Here is a 12,933-nt window from a genome sequence, read left to right as displayed (position 1 = left end):
TATGTTATGATATGATGATATGTCACGATTATGTTATGTTATACCATGATGTTTTAGATGAACGTTAGTGTTTGTTTTTGTTGTATTCTTACTTGCTTATTTGTTTGTACTTCCTTACTGGTCTTTTAGCTCACCCCCTTACTTTCCTTCCAGGTAGCAAATAAGATTTCTTTATGGCACGCGTGGTGACGTGAGGAGTTCTTTCATCATGGGGTGTATGGCGTAGGGTAATCCTATGGACGGAAAAACGATCAACGTAGAACGCCATTTAAATTATGAAAAATAATTAAGGAATTTAATTAGTATTTTCTGGATATAATGCCGGCTAAAATCTTCCATATATTTAACCGACTTGTTGAACGTATGAGTTAATAGCGATACTTTTAAAGAATAAGATTTTTAGCGGATTGTGGGAAAATACTATTGTGATACTCGAGCCTAGGTATCGAGACCATAGGATAGGTCTCCCTGAGACTTCGGGTTTAGTCTCAAATATTTTTGTATGAATTTCCTTAATGCGTTTAAAACCAAATAAGGATCTTTGATCCTTACAAGTGATTTTAAAAATGGCCATACTGCCCAAAATAATAATAATGAATTATGAAGTGTCATAATTAATCCGAGTATACTGTATGGATAATTACAGTATTGGCTAAAGCATAACTGGACTATGTATTGGAGGGTGACATCCTGCTGAGAGCTAAGGACTCCAAGTAAGTCAACTTCTATTGTGTGGCTGCAACATGAAACGACTATTGTATTGTATGTTAGTATAGAGACACATGCACATATATACAATGTCGTAGAAAGTTGCTTAGAGACGTTAGTCTAGTGGGTGCTGATTTAGAAAATATGAATGATAGATATCCATCATATCCTAGACGGCTGATCCCCGTCACACTGCTTGATTTTATTATGTCCTTTTCATTACCGGGACGAGTGGCCAAGAGGTGAGGATATTGCTGGTTAAACATAGGGCTGCCAAAATGAATGGGACCTAGGGGCCCTCATGCTTACTTTATCAGTGAACGGTTATAACCCGAGCAAGTGCTCTGATCAGTTATTCCCAGTTAGTAGCTGTGAATATTGGCCATTCAGTTAGAGTGCCTAGAGATACTAGGGGTTGCCAAGTTTGAGTGAGGCTGAACACCCTAGGGGCAACTGCTCACCAGCATCACTGATTAACATAGAAGTCTCTATAAAACCGTGTAACTTCGACTACACTCTTGGATAAGTAGTGATGCCCTAGGTAATTTGATGGTTACCCTTGTGAGGTATTTACTCTTGGATAAGTAGCGATGCCCTAGGTAACAAGATAGTTACCCTTGATGGAGATATTTATTGGCTAGATCTTAGTGTTTAGACTCGGTTCTCTCTTACAGATTAGCATTTATGCTAGAGGGCGTGTTATGCCCGAATTGTTGGAAGTTGTCGAGCGTTGGTCTCGAATTATATCTACTTGCTATGGGATTTTCTGAGTGTAAGGATTTATTTATTGATAAGAAATATTTGTGATATAATATATCTGCTTATTCTGGGATTTTCTTAGTGCATGAATTTATCTGTTTATTTGAAATAATTTGTCATTGGTTATCAGGCAAGACCATAAGTTTGCCAAGATGCTTTTGCGTTCTTGAAATTGATTGTGTAGGGTCCGGATGGATCCGGAACTCTAATTCTCTACATGCTTTTGTTTTAAAGTTGAACTTACTAAGCGTTTTCTCTTACCTAGTTGTTTCTTGTTGTAGGTAAGAACAAGGGCAAGGCAGAGCGGTGAGCGCTGGAGTCTACCTTGCAAATGTACATGTGGACCGACCTTTTGGGAAGCCGTTTTATTTTTGGAAATGTTGTGTTATTTTCCTAAACTAGGCTCACTCTACTCTTTATAAAATATGTTTGTATTAAATGTTAAGTATGGTCATACAACTTTTAAAAAGTTTTTTTTTACACAGGTTTTTGAGACATTTTGTTAAATGAAAACATTTATATTTCCGCATTATCGAGTCTTGAAATCCAAGTCATTATAGTTGGTATCAGAGCTCGAGTTGAGCCGGTTCTGTAGACAACCCACATGTACACTTCACAAAGATCGACCGGCACTCACTATAGTACTGTCTCTTCCTTTAGTGTGTTGTTTCCATTTTTCTAACCTAAAATTTATAAATTGTAGGTTAGTAAACAAATGGCTGGCGAACCAGAGGCGATGGATCCCATCGTAGTTGACCCCCCTATGGTGTATGACCAGCGGCAGAGAGTCCAAATCTACCGTGCCTTCACTAGCATAGCGCCTGCCATATTCAACGGAGAGGTCCATTCCAACAAAGTCTGAGCATGGACTTACTCGCTGGACACCATTTTTGAGGACATCGGTACCCCCCATAGGTTCAGGGTAGGATTGGCAAGTTTATACCTGAAAGGCTCAACATTTCTTTGGTATCAGGAGAGGCACTCAAGGCTAGCCACTCCATACTAGACTACCTTTTGGATATCTATAGAGATGACCGTTGGAACTCTAGGTAGGAGGTCAAGGTGGCATATAGATTTCCGTGAGCTCTTTCCTACGCAAAACGCACATGTATATGCGATAGAGGCAGCATAACGACAAGCAGCAGCAAACCCAGTGGTAATTGAGAACCTACCAATAGAGGAAGTGGTTGATGATGAACTCAGCGACAGGGAAATTTCTTATGAAGAGCCGATGGACCAGACTAAGGAAGATGCTGAGGAGGATCCTGAGGAAGATCTCGAGGAGGATCCTGAGGAAGATCCTGAGGAGGATCCCGAGGAGGATCCTGAGGAAGGTTCTGATATGACCGCCGACAGCGACACCGACTAGGTGTTAGAAGCTGCATAAGTATTAGAAACCCACCTACTTTTGAAATATGTACCTACCTTGTATATAATTAAGGAAATAAGTAACTGGTCTAGTAGGGATATAAGTCCATTTTTTTAGGGCTAATTTTGTAAATCCCTTAGACTGGCCGACTCGAACTTAAAACGTTGTTGTATATGGTATAAAGTATGAAATGAAGTTGCTAACTTTTGTTAAAAAGTGCTGATTGCTTGTTTTGCTTGATATGTTTGGCGTTCTTAATTAGGTTAATTAACTATCTGTGTGTCGATATTAACTTCCTTATGTGCTTAGGAGCTTTTGATTTGAAATCAAACAAATGGCAAGGACAAGAGTTCAAAGAGGAAGGGGTGTTGCTGGCCGAGGCCAAGCCGCGCCTGGTAATAGAGCTCAGAACGCACTTGCCGCTAGAGCTCCAAACCAAGCTGCTAGAGTTCGCAAGATAGCCGAGCAGATAAATAATCTACAACGGCTAGTGGAGACGCAGGGAGCCCAAATTGAAAGAGGGCAAAAGAGACAGGAGGACTTTGATGCCCTCCAAGTTGAAAGGTTTAACACGCTTTTGGGACAACTCCCCATGCAACCCAATAATGCTCAGAACAATGAAATACCACCTGAAAACAACGAAGATGTAATGACCCGAATTTGCTAATAGGGCTTAGGGCCTTGATTAGCGTGCCTGGAGGGCAATAAATGAATTGATATGCTAATATGTGAACTTATGTGAACATTTGATAAAGATGCATGTTTAGTTGAGTTAAATCTGCATGTGGGCCCTGTTTAAATAGTAGGGGTATAACTGTGATAAACATGATAAATGCGATATGTATGTGATTTATCTGTGTAGCATGGCCTGAGACAGTCCTGGGGAGCAGTTAGCCGAAAAGTCACAACAGGGTTGAGAATTTGACTCAGGTTGAGTCGAGGGGTATGTCTGGAATTAGAGATTTTATTGGGTTATCAGGATAAGAAAATAAATATTCGGAGATATAATTGAGGTTAGAATGTCTAGGAGGGAATATTGGGGAAATTTACCATTTTTCCCTCGGAGACGTTTTGGTACCCCGAGCCTTGAGGTAACCACATAGACTAAGTTAAATAAAACAAAAAGAAAGAAATACTTAGAGACTTGTAGAAACCGACCTAAGTCTTCCTCTACTCTCTCTTTTTTCTCTAAGGAAAAACAAAGGAAACTCTGCAATTTAGGTTTGAATTTTGACGGATTAGCTCAACTTAAGCAAAGGAATTCGACCAGGATTAAGGTAAGGAGTGATTCTTATTATCTGTGTTGAAAATTCTATGAAATTGAGTATGATCTAAGTGTTTTTGGGTTTTGAATTTGAAGAGTGAATTAAGGCTGGAACTTTTGGAATTAAGCAAGAAAATACTTGGAGGATTGGTTCTGCAGCTGAGGTAAGCTTTAATTTAAAGTTTGAAGGTTGAATTATAGTGTCTCCATGGCTGAGTTTTGAGTTTTTGAGTTAGAAAATCTCAGAGATTGAAATGGATTTTTAATGGGCTTTTAGTCTAGATTTCGACTAGGTTTTGTTGCTGGAACCTTGTGGAAAGTTTGTGGATAATTGAGTTGCGAAATTGGGATGATTGTGGGTGGTTTTGAGAGAGGTTTGGGTGTCGAAAATGGAGGATTTTTCTGGGTTCGAAGGGTCGGGCCGCGGCATTGTTCTTGCTGAGCTGCGGCCCTTCGAATCTGTTGTGTGCTGAGGAAGGAGGGCGGGCCGCGACATGGCCTGAGTAATGCCGTGGCCCTTATATGTTTTTGGGCATTTGGAGGCCTCTGGTTGGGGCCATGCCATGGCATGGTTGGCTAATGCCGCGGCCCTTAAGGGATTTTGGGATTTTGAGATTCTAGGCTTGGAAATTTAACCTAGGGTGCTCGGGATTGAATCGTTTACCATGTTTGGTGAAACTCAATAATCCAGAGACTAGAATCATGATTTAAAGCTAGTTAATGGGTTGGAACTTTATGGATGAATATTATTATGTGTTGTGACTAGGGTTTGGAAAGGCTCAGGTTAAGGGACTGTGCTCGGGATAGCGGTGCTCGGGAAGCTTGGGACTCAGGTAAGAGAACCCTTGTTGTATGCAGGGCTGAGCCCAATATGACTGAATTGAAGGGTGTAGCCCTTTGATTGAATTTGTTAGTGTTCAGTATTTGTTTATTATGCTATGAATGATATTGTGTAAATGATCGGTAAGAGCACGGTGTAGGCCGAGGTCGGCAGGGGCCGGGAACGGCATTGGGCACTTTGAGTGCAAGGCCGAAAACGGCAAGGGGCCGGGAGCAGTGTTGAGCACGTGGAGTGCGAGCTGCCAGGGTGGGACCCTAAAGGATACCTGGGATATCCTCACGGTGTAGACCGCGTACCTAGGGCCTGGTAAAGCGCCTGGGACGGCTTGGCCATATGTGTTTAGCCTACTGATGGCCTGATTATATGTCTAGTGTATGTTTTGGATATGTTATCTGTTTGTGGGTTCTCTTGATGGGATTTGGCTCACATATGATCTGTGGTGCAGGTAAGGGCAAGGAGAAGGCCAACCAACCATGAGTGTAGCAGGCATGAAGCAGCGTGTACATGTTTGGTCTGCGTGGCTGCCACAGCCAGTGGATTTTGGGAGATGATTGCAATAAAACCTAGATTTTGTCGTTTAGCTGACTTGGTTGTATTTATATGTTGTAAATATTTCTAAACAGTATTTTGGGATCCCAAGTGTTAAACTTTTATGATTTTCAACGGTATAGAGTTATTTCTAAAGTTTTTACTCTGATTATGACTTAATTACACTTTTTCTTTAAAAACCTCGATTAGCGAGTGATTGCACATTTTAAACTCACTTAGTAACGGCTCTAAGGTAGTAGGGCGTTACAGAAGAACAGAACCCTGGCCCACAGGTAGTCATTGAGCAACCAGTACTACCGGTAGAAGCACCAAGAGCTGCCCGATCGAAACCTATATCAGAAAGGTTCGGCAACCAGAATCCACCTATATTTGAGGGGAGCTGTGACCCATCAATGGCAGAGGAATGGATCAGTATTTTGGAAAGAATCTTTGACTTCATTGGATCTAACGAGAGAGAGAAGGAAGTTTGTGCGACCTATATGCTGAGAAAAGTTGCCTGCATCTGGTGGGACGCAGCCAAGAAAGGGCATAACATTGCCGAGATGGAATGGCTAGAGTTATTGATCTTGTTCAATGGCAAGTACTTTAGTAAGGCAATGATTGAGCACAAAGTGAATGAGTTCACTAATCTGAAGCAGGGAATGTCGAGTGTGCAGGACTATGTTCGAAAATTTGACCAGCTATCTAGGTTTACGAAGAACCAGGTGAACACTGAAGAGAATAAGACCTAGAGTTTTATGAAGGGCCTACACAGAGACATTGCCAAGTGTGTAGACACTGGTAGAACTAGCCCGGAGACATATGCCTATTATTTTTGGGGTATCCTTGCCTTCGGGAGAGGATATGCTGGTGCAGACATGGGTTAGAGCCGTACCAGTTTGGGTTGAAGGTCATGAGCTGACGGTGGATCTGTTAGTCTTGGACCTACATAAATACGATGTCATATTTGGGATGGATTGGTTAAGCAGATATGGAGCCGTTATCAATTGCAAGTGCAGAAAAGTGGTCTTCACCCCAGCAGGAGAAGAACCATTCGAGTTCAAGGGTACGTCAAGAGAAAAGAAGTGTCCCATGATTTCTGCGATGAAGGCAAGAAAAATGTTGAGTAACGGATGCATTAGTTTTTTGGCAAACATAAGGGATAAGGATAAAGAGACGGGCCAACAACCTTCTGATGTACCGATTGTGTGCGAGTTTCCCAACGTATTTTAGAAGATATCCCAAGGATTCCACCATACTGAGAGATCGCGGTTGAGATAGAGCTAATTCCAGGAACTGCGCCGATCTCAAAGACTCCTTACAGGATGGCGCCAACTGAACCCAAGGAGTTGCAATCGCAAGTGCAAGAGTTACTGGACAAGAAGTTCATATGGCCAAGCCATTCTCCGTGGGGAGACCCGATCTTATTCGTGAAGAAGAAAGACGACTCAATGAGAATGTGCATTGGCTATCGGGAGCTGAACAAAGTGATGATCAAGAACCAATATCCATTACTGAGGATTGATGATCTTTTCGATCAACTACAAGGAGCGTCAGTATTTTCCAAAATAGACCTGCGATCAAGCTATCATTAGCTCAAGGTTAAGGAGACAAATATACCAAAGACGGCCTTCAGAATGCGCTACGGTCACTATGAGTTCTTAGTGATGTACTTTGGACTAACCAAAGCGCCTGCGGCATTCATGGATCTCATGAATCATGTATTTTGGGAGTCTTTGGATAAGTTCTTCGTCGTGTTCATTGATGATATTCTAATATACTCAAAAAGCTAGGAAGAGCATGAAACGCATCTGGAACTGGTTCTCTAGCATCTGCGAGACGAAAAGCTTTACGCTAAGTTTTCGAAGTGCGAATTCTGGCTAGAGAAAGTAAGTTTTCTGGGGCACATACTGTCGGGAGACAAAATTTCAGTAGATCCCACCAAAATAGAACCTGTTAAGCAGTGGAAACCTCTGAAAAATGCTAATGAGGTTAGAAGTTTTCTTGGGTTAGCGGGATATTACTGGCGATTTGTGGAAGGATTTTCCAAAATAGCCGCACCAATGCAACCCTCACCCACAAAAACATAAAATATGAATGGACTGACAAGTGTGAGAAGAGTTTTCAGGAGCTAAAAACAAGATTGATGACTGCCCCAGTGTTGACAATCCCTAATGGCACAGAGGGATATACTATTTATAGTGATGCTTCAGGCCGAGGGTTAGGAGTAGTGCTGATGCAGCACGAAAAATTAATTTCTTATTCTTCTCGACAGCTAAAATATTACAAGAAGAACTATCCCACTCATGACTTGGAGCTTGCAGCAGTGGTTTTTGCACTGGAAATATGGAGGCACTACATGTACGAGATACACTGTGACATCTACACTGATCACAAAAGCTTGAAGTATTTCTTCACTCAAAAGGAATTGAATATGAGACAACGTCGATGGTTGGAGCTGTTCAACGACTACAACTGCAACATTCTGTACCACCCGGGAAAAGCAAACAAGGTGGCAGATGGATTGAGTCGACAGTCAAGTGCTTACATGATGATGGTGAAAGAGGTTTCACTACAGTTACGAGTCAACCTTGCTACCTTGGATTTAGAGATAGTAGTTGGTCAATTGGCTAACCTCTCTATCGAGCCTACCATTATGGAAGCTATAAAAGGCGGGCAGTTAGTCGATCCTTGGGTACAAGGACTGATGTACGAAGTGAGGGAGGAGGGGCAACTAGGATTCCATATCTCTCGAGATGGAGTATTGGGGTTCAAGGGTAGAATATGTGTTCTAGACGATGATGAGATCAAGAAGCAGATCTTTTTCGAGGGACATAATGCTCCTTACGCCATGCATCCTGGTACCACTAAAATGTACCAAGACTTGAAGAAGTACTTTTGGTGGCTGGGGATGAAAAAGGAGACGACAGAATGTATGGCACGCTGCTTGACTTGTCAGCAAACAAAGGTCGAGCATCAACGGCCATCCGGATTGTTACATCCCTTAGAAATTCTGGAATGGAAATGGGAGATGGTCACTTTGGACTTTGTCACAGGTCTACCAACCACTCCCAAGGGGCACAATGCCATTTGGGTTATCGTAGATAGGTTGACTAAGTCTGCTCATTTCTTGCCGATCAAGGTAACTTATATGGCACATAAGTTAGCATATATTTACATTGCAGAAATAATGAGACTGCATGGTGTACCCAACTCCATCGTATCACATAGCGACGGACGTTTTACCTCGACACTCTGAATAGAATCCAAACAAGGTTGGGTACTAAACTGAAGTTCAACACTTTTTTCCACCCGCAAACAAACTATCAAAGTGAACGAACAATTCAGACCCTAGAAGATATGCTAAGAGGCTGCGTGCTCGACTTTCATGGGTCATGGAATGAGAAGCTTCCACTGATAGAGTTCTCTTGCAATAATAGCTATCATGATTCCATCAAGATGGCTCCGTATGATGGTTTGTACAGAAGGAAATGCTGATCATCGATTAATTGGAATGAGACCGGTGAAAGAAAGTTTCTCGGATCGGATGAGGTTGATCAAATTACTGAGGACATCCGATAGATAAGGCAACGCTTACAAACTTTGTTTGACCGACAACGCAAATATGTCGACCGACGCAGGAGACCCCTGGTGTTTGAGGTTGGCGATAATGTTCTTCTTAAGGTACCTCCGCTATGAGGGGCTATGTAGTTCGAGAAGAAAGGAAAGCTTAGTCCAAGGTTCGTTGGACCTTTCAAAATCATAGAAAGGATCGGGGATGTAGCTTATCGTTTAGCTCTTCCGCCCGCCTTGTCTAAGGTGCATGATGTGTTTCATGTATCCTTGTTGAAAAAATACATGCGCGATCCCTCACATGTACTCAGCTATGAGCAGCTGAGTATTGATCCTCAACTCGTCTATGAGGAGAAGCCGGTGATGATTCTAGACCGAAAGGAAAAAGTGTTGAGGAACAAGATGGTGTCGTTGGTAAAGGTGCAGTGGTGTAACCATGGCATTGAAGATGCAACCTAGGAAACAGAAGACAAGATGAGGGAGTTGTATCCTCTTTTGTTTTAAGTTTGAAGGACGAAACCTCTATAAATTGTAGGTATTGTAACGTCCTGTGTTTTTGGGTACCTTGAAACGACTCAGGTCAGGATTGTTTTTCCCGAGTTAAGAATATTATTTTAAATAATATTATATTTTGTTTGGAATTTATTTCCATGAGTTATTGCTAGCCAAATTATGGATTTTGTGCTTAAAAGTCAAGATAAGACTTTCGGTCTTGGACCGACACAAAAACCCTGATAGGGTAAAAATCTCGGAAAATAAAATGAAAAACTATGGAAAATATATTTTGGGCATAAAATACATTCATAAAAATTAAAGTTTGGTCAAAAATAATAAACCTAAGAGAAAATGGAAATTTTAGGGCATTTTGTGTTTAATGCTTAATTTTGACGAATCGGGGAATTTTATATCATAAATGGACCTTAGGTTAAATTTTATTGTGATTAATTAAATTAAATGTGAGAGACATTTAATTTAATTATTATGTGTTAAGTTTTATGTTTAAAACTTAATAAGGGCGAAAAAGGTTATAGGAAGTCAAATTGGATTTTTTTCTTCTTAGGAAATATTTATTAACCTTTATATAAAAAAAATATATGATTAGATTGAGTGTTTTAGGATATTTTTTAGAGTTGTATAAACACTTCTAACCCCCCCCCCCCCCCCCCCCCCAAAAAAAAAAAAAAAAAAAACCGACTCTATATTCTCACAAACACTCTCATCTATTTTTTGAAAACTCTCTTAAGTTTTGTCTCCATCTTCAACCTCAAGAACACTATGGAGGCTTGGAAGCATTAAACTTTGGTCTAGGAAGGGTTTTTCCCTAACGTAAAGTTTCAATAAACTAGACTTTTGTAAAGTTTTAACCATAGATTGTTCATTAGCTAATTATCTATGTTGTTGGGGGGGAGTTGGTTAAGGTTTTGAAATAGTTTTGAAGTTGCAAAAGCTAGTAGGAAGATCCAAACCTTAAGCAAGAACAACAAGAGGTAAAAATGTTAGTTTTATAGTTGTTATTGTATGACTTTTATTTTTAAGCATTATTATGTATATTTAATGCTCAAAGTTTTTTATTGGTGATATAATAAGGTTATGGTAGTCTTTTTTATAATTTTTATGATGCTTGTGTGCTTATTTGTGAAAATAGGGACCAAAACCCCCAAGGGTTTTGTTGGAAACCCTAAAACAAAATACATGTTTTGAGCTGTGACTTCCAAGGGGTGAGTTATGCTATTTCAAAGTTTAGGTAAAAAAACTGTTTTTTTCGTATTCTTAATTTCGGGACCAAGTTTGGACAGCCGCTGTATAGGGAAAATGAACCCAGTTTTTTCTAAAATTTGGTAGACATTTTAGTGGCATAACCTAGTATTCCACTGTAATATTTGGTAAGAAAATACTGAATGTTTTGAAAGTTATTAAGTGTCAAAGTTTGGAAAAAAATAAGGACTTGAAAATAAGGTCATCTTTACCTCATTGTTGGAAAATAATTTCACCAATAAAAAATGCTCATTTTGACCTAAGATTTTACAAAGACCTAAATGGCATACAAAAAATGGAATTGGAAATTTTTGGTAACAATTGGGTAAGTAAATTTCAAGTTATGAACTAACAAAATATGTAGTTCAAAATGTGAAAAATAGGGTTTTCACACTTAGTGTAAAAATGAAATTTTGGAACTTAAGGTAAAAATTAAAATTTTGTTTATTGCAAGATAAAACCTTGGTAAGTCTTGAAAACATATTTTGACCTAAAATACCACTTTGAGTTTAGTGAAAATTATTTTGATTAAAGAATTTTTATTCTTTCTAAATATAAAAGAATTTATTTATTAATAAGTTAATAAATTAAAAGAGGGTTTAAAACCCTATATTTTGATAAAATAATTAAGTGAATTATTTTTCTAGTAAGTAAACTTTATTAATTGACTTCGGAAAATTAACTAGTAAAGATAAGAAATTTTTAACGGTTTTCCCAATTAAGTTAAGATTAGGCTATTTTCTTAAAACAATTTTTAGAGATTAAAACCTTAAGAAAAATAAAAGGAAAATTAAGAGTTTATATTCTTGAAAAATAATTAAGGAATTTAATTAGTATTTTCTGGATATAATGCCGGCTAAAATCTTCCATATATTTAATCGACTTGTTGAACGTACAGGTTAATAACGATACTTTTAAAAAATAAGATTTTTAGCGGATTGTGGGAAAATACTATTGTGATACCCGAGCCTAGGTATCGAGACCATAGGATAGGTCTCCCCAAGACTTAATGTTTAGTCTAAAATATTTTTGTATGAATTTCCTTAATGGGTTTAAAACCAAATAATGATCTTTAATCCTTACAAGTGATTCTAAAAATGACAAAACTGCCCAAAATAATAATAATGAATTATGAAGTGTCATAATTAATCTGAGTATACTGTATGGATAATTACAGTATTGGCTAAAGCATAAGTCGACTATATATTCTAGGGTAAAATCCCGCTGAGAGCTAAGGACTCCAAGTAAGTCAACTTCTATTGTGTGGCTACAAAATGAAATGACTATTGTATTGTATGTTAGTATATAGACACATGCACATATATACACTATCGTAGAAAGTTGCTTAGAGATGTTAGTCTAGTGGGTACTGATTTAGAAAATATGAACAGTAGATAACCATCATATCCTAGACGGCTCTTCCCCGTCACACTGCTTGATTTTATTATGTCCGGTTCATTACCGCTACTAGTGTCCAAGAGGTGAGGATTGCTGGTTAAACCTAGGGGCGCCAAAATGAATGGGCCTAGGGCCCTCATGCTTACTTAATCAGTGCTCTGATAAGTTATTCCTGGATAGTAGCCGTGAATATTGGCCAATCAATGAGAGTGCCTAAAGATACTAGGGGTTGCCAAGTTTGAGTGAGGCTGAACACCGTAGGGGCAACTGCTCACTAGCACCATTGATTACCATAGAAGTCTCTGTAAAACCGTGTAACTTCGATTACACTCTTGGAAAAGTAGTGTTGCCCTAGGTAACTTGATGGTTACCCTTGTGAGGGATTTAGTCTTGGATAAGTAGTGATTCCCTAGGTAACACGATAGTTACCCTTGATGGGGATATTTATTGGCAAGATCTTAGTGTTGAGACTTGGTTGTAACGCCCTGATTACCCTAGAACAGTTACGGTGAACCGGAAATTTGACTCGCTACCCAAGTCCTTTGGTTAAAAACGTGCTTCTAAGTGTCATTAGCAGGCTAAGGTGGAAAACCAATAAAAAGGAAAGGATATATTTTATTAAGTACATAAAACTTTTCATGGGCCCATCAAAACTTTTACAAGTTATTTCCAACTCAAAATGGTCACTACTATTTCAAATTTACAAACCCACCGACCTAAGCAGCAAAAATAAGGTAA

Source organism: Humulus lupulus, chromosome X (assembly GCF_963169125.1).
Source record: "Humulus lupulus chromosome X, drHumLupu1.1, whole genome shotgun sequence".
NCBI lineage: Eukaryota > Viridiplantae > Streptophyta > Magnoliopsida > Rosales > Cannabaceae > Humulus > Humulus lupulus.
The sequence above is the reverse complement of the archived record's forward strand: the minus strand, read 5'-3'. Positions refer to the sequence as shown.